Genomic DNA, 5419 nt, shown 5'->3' on the forward strand with positions numbered 1-5419 from the left:
TTTATCTTTCCTTTCTGACTTCAGAGACTCAAAGAAGATGAACAAGGCCCACTAATCCTGAGGTCCAAAAAGCAATTAACATATGTTAAATAGATGAATTAATTATAAATCAGGGAATTGCTTGCTTTTATTTAGAATCAACAAAGGACTCATAGTGAAACAAAAACGAAAGAATATACGTTTAAGTCTGTTAAAAACATGGCATGCTGTGCTCTATCTTTCATGGGAATTTGTCCGTGTACGTGAGTGTTCGTTCTCTTACTGCGTCAGCCAGCCAGTCAGTGGTTTGCCCTTTCAGATGCAAATTACATGTCCTCCAGTTTCCAGGTGGAACTTTTTAAAAAATGTACTGACGGTGACTGCGGTGAGGACATTCCTTCTACAAGGAGGAGACAAGCACCTTTGATCTGAGTATAGGAATGCAGCCACCGTGCCGGGGAATGGAAGCTATAGTTCACACTGGTCTAAGGAGTCCAGAGTGAAGGGAAGTACTCAATAGTAAAGGAAGAAAACACTATCAGAGTAGCACAAAAAAAGTTGTGTTTAATATGCCACCATATAGTATAGGGGACCGTTCTGCATGGCATGCGGAATGTAGCCCAGCCCGACTCGGAAAACCAACAGGGAGCTAGTCAGCACACAGGAGCCGAGCCCACGGATCGGTTTTCCCATGGGGAATCAGGCCTGCATTGTACCTAGGCTGCTTTGAGGCTTGCTTTTTGCTGAAACTCCCTCACCCTGAATTGAGGCAGCTTAGACTTAGAACCGGTGCAGACCGGACGTCTGAAGGGGAGTTCCAGCCAGGTCATCCCTGAGATAAGGGACAAACAGCCCCCGTGCTTTCAGAGGCCCCAGCATGCTTAGTTTTGAAAAAGGGATTTCTATTTTGTTTACATTTCTATAACTGGAATAGGGGGCATTTCTCAACCCCAAAAAGGTGTGTGGTCTCTTAAATGCATTGGTCCAAATGGGCAAGTTGCACGAATTCAGCCTTACGTCCTTCTCACCCGATTTAATATCTGGGGCAGGGACCTCCTCACTCTGGGGAATGCAAATCCCCTTACTCTAGGTGTTAACCCCAGAGAGTTGCAACCTCAAATAACTTGGCAAACAGATGTTACTCACTAACCCCCTATTCGTTTCATAATATACTCCTTAAGTCAAACATTTGGCAATCTAATCAGGCTTAAGTTTTAAGACTTATGCTTATTTTGGAATATGTGGATTATGTATGTTGTAGAAAGTTCAAGTAAGTCGTAGATGTCTGTAAGGAAGGAATTAAGATTTTGAAGGAAAGGAAAGTATAGGATTGTGAAGAAGGGTAAGAAGGAATAAAGGAAAAAAATACCACATTCCTGTGTGGTGTGGGAAGTGGACGTGGAAGGGAAATAAGAGGAATAGTAAGCATCTAAGTCTTTGAAACACTGCACATTCTAGACCTAGGAACGACCAGGTCCTGAGAACAATAAGGTAATGAACTCGCTGCTCAAACTCACTGCAGCTTGCAGAAACAGCAGGGACCTGTCTTTCCAAGCAGACACTAACCCAGGTGCTCCACAGGCCCCTCCCCTCACTGGGCAATCAGCAGAGAATGTTAGAGCTGGAGGCCTTCAGCCACTTAGGGCATCCACAAGAAATCAAGACTAATAATGGCCTGCGATATATTACACAAACCACTCAGGCTTTCTTAGAGAAATGGGGAATTCGGCATAAAACAGGTATCCCCTATAATCCTACAGGTCAAGCAATTGTTGAGAGAGCTCACCAAACCTTTAAAACATTAAACAAACAAAACAGGCGGAGTCAGGAAACATCCCCCAGGATTTTAACCATGCTGGCAATATATACGTACCATTTTTTGAATTGTGATGACAATTTAAAGTCACCCACAGACAAACACCTTGTGCAAAACAGGCCTGCATTCCCACACTCCTTGTTCTTATACAAAGACCCACTGGGGGAAGGAAAATGGGAAGCCCCAGTTGAACTATTAACTTGGGAAAGAGGGTATGCTTGTTTACTCTCCAGAAGGACCTTTGGAACTGCGGGCGAAGAGGCAGCCTCAAAGCAGCCTAGGTACAAACGCAGGCCTGATTCCCCACGGGAAAACCGATCCGTGGGCTTGGCTCCTGGGTGCCAACTTGCTGTCCTTCAGTTTTCCAAATTGGGCTGGGCTACATTCACCATGCTACGTGGAACGGTTCCCTATAATATAGTTTTAAATATATACGTAGTACACACACGCATATGCTTCTTATACGCATTAAGTAGCTCCAGCTTGAAGGAAACCAGTCTTAGATTGTTTCTAAGGTAGGAAACGCGCAGCGAGGGGACTGAGTTACAAAGGAGTCCTCTCATTCTGTACCACTTTTTAACTTTCTTATCATGTGCCACAGGGAAGGTTTGGACATAAGAAAAAGAAGGGATGCAGAAAACACTGAGCCAGAGACTGAATTAGTGTAGGACGCGACGACTATAATCTTTTCTGTGTGCAGGCATGCTCATATTATCTACGGTTTAAAAGTAAATGTGCTACACTTAAACCTAAGCATGTCATGTATCAGTAATTCATAATTCTATATTAAATCAGGAAGCACATCCTTGCACTATTCTACTTAAAATGCTCATAAATTATCCTCCTAGATAGGTTGTAAATTTCTTCAGAACATAAATGCTATCTTTTTTAAAAGATTTTATTTGTTTTTAGACACAGGGAGGAAGGGAAGGAGAGGGGGAAACATCAATGTGTGGTTACCTCTCGCACGCCCCCTACTGGGGACCTGGCCTGCAACCTAGGTATGTGCCCTAGAATGGGAATCGAACCAGCGACCCTTTGGTTCACAGGCTGGCACTCAGTCCACTGAACCACACCAGCCAGGGCCCAATGTCATTTTTTTTAAAAAATAAAACAAAAAAGCCATCAGATTTGTATGGAACCACAAAAGACCCCAAATAGCCAGAGCAATCCTGAAAAAGAAAAAAAAAACTAAGCCAGAGGTATCACAGACTTCAAATTATACTACAGAGCTACAATAATCAAAATAGCATGGTATTGGCAGAAAAACACAGACCAATGGAACAGAGTCAAAAGCCCACAAATAAAACCAAATGTATATGGACAGATCGTTTTTGACAAGGGAGCCAAAAACACACAATGGAGAAAAGAAAGCTTCTTCAATAAATGGTGCAGGGAGGTTTCCAGATCTTAGCAAGTAAGTGCCTATCAGTAGATGAGCGAATAAAAAAGATGTGATACATTTACACAATGGAATACTATTCAGCCATAATTAAGGAAATCTTACTCTTTGCAACAACATGGACGGACCTGCACAGCATTATGCTAAGTGTAATGAGCCAGTCAGAGAAAGACAAACACCAATGACCTCACTCATATGTGGACTCTAATGAACAAAATAAACTGATGAACAAAACCAAACCAGAGGCATGGACACTCGGAACTTACTGACATCTCAGAGGGGAGAGGGTGAGGAGATTGTAAGAGATTAGCCAAAGGACATATGTGCACATATGCATGGCCCATGGACACAGACAACAATGTGGGGGTGGCTGGGCAGGGTGGGGGGTGGGGGCAGGTACTGAGTACCTGGGGGACCAGAGGGGTGGAATGGGGGTATCTGTGATAGTGTCAACAGTAAAAATAAATAAAATGGTACTGGGAAAATTGGAAAGCCACATGCAAAAGAATGAAACTGGATTACACTTTGTCCCCATATACAAAAATTAATTCAAAATGGATCAAAGACCTAAATATAAGATTTGGAACAATTACATAGAAAAATAGATACTAAATTATGAACTGTAGGCTTAGAGAACATTTTATGAATTTGCCATCAAAGGCAAGGGAAGATAAAAATAAATGAATGGGACTATATCAATCTAAAAACCTTATGCAGAGCAAAAAAAAAAAAAAAAGCCAACAAAAAGGCAACCAACCAAATGGGAGATGGCATTTGTACACAGCTCCTACAAGGGGTTCATATCCAAAGTATATAAAGAACTCAACACCAAACAAACAATCCAATTAAAAAATGGGCAGAGGACCTGAATAGACGCCTCTCCCAAGAAGACAAATGGCAAACAGATATATGAAAATATATTCACAGCTTCACTAGCTATTAGGGAAATGCAAATCAAAATCACAATGAGATACCACCTCACACATTAGAAGGGCTATTCTCAAGAAGGCAAGTAGTAACACGTGTTGGAGAGGTTGTGGAGAAAAAGGAACCACATTCCCTGCTGGTGGGAATGTACACTGGTACAGCCACTATGGAAACAGTATGGAGGTTCCTCAAAAAATTAATAGTTACCACATAACCCAGCAAATTCTTCTGGGTATGTACCCAAAAGTTTGTTTAAAAAATATTTTCAAAGACATATATATGCACCCGTGTTCCATGCAGCCCTCTTCACCGTGGCTAAGACGGAGAGAAGCAAAGTGTCCTCCGATAGATGATTGGCTGAAGATGTGGTACGCATATACAATGGAATACTATTCATTCGTAAGAAAAAGTGAAATACTGTCATTTGTGACCACATGGATGGACCTTGAGAATACCATGCTAAGTGAAGTCAGACAACCAACCAGGGACCATGATTTCACTCATGTGGGACATAACACTGAGACTCATGGACACAAACAATAGGGTGGTTGCCAGAGGGAAGCAGGGATGGGGTGGTAAAGGGGTAAATATTTGGTAACGGGAGATGATTTGACTTTGGGTGGCGGGTACACAGGACAATATACAGATGATTTATTCCAAAAATGTTCAGTTGAAACCTATATGATCTTAATAACCAATGCCAGCCCAAGAAATTTTACAAAAAGGTACGTAAGTATATGTAATCGTAGCTTATGACATACATAGATCAGCTGTGAATAGTGTTTACAATCACAATGTAATCTAATCTGGAATTATGAGAAAACTGCGTTGGGAGAATGAAGAATGGGTAGTATTGTGGAAGAGGCTATAAGAGAGCTAAATCATCCCATGTAAGAAATAGATAACTTAAAAAAATCAAGAATTTAACAACATAAGCATGTTACTTAGAAACATGGCGGAGGGAAATGCCAGAAAAAGGCTAAGTTACAAGTGGTCCCTTGTGGGGAATGGGAATCACAAGTGGGAGGAATGGGATGAGGCCTATTTTTTGTTACAAGCCTTGACTTTTTAAATTATATTCATGTGTAAAAGGTAACAATAAAACTTAAAGTATCTATCACAATGTCGGGCATAAAGTAGGACCTCGATAAGAGAGTAGACGATGTTCTAACCCCCCCACCTCCCTGTCGCTGCGGCGCCATTTCTGCCATTCAGCAATGTAGTTGGATTTGATCCTTTTAAGAGTCTGTTCTCACCCAAACTAAGAAAGTACGGCGAGGAAAAAATAACCCCAG

Source organism: Desmodus rotundus, chromosome X (genome assembly GCF_022682495.2).
Source record: "Desmodus rotundus isolate HL8 chromosome X, HLdesRot8A.1, whole genome shotgun sequence".
Taxonomy (NCBI): domain Eukaryota; kingdom Metazoa; phylum Chordata; class Mammalia; order Chiroptera; family Phyllostomidae; genus Desmodus; species Desmodus rotundus.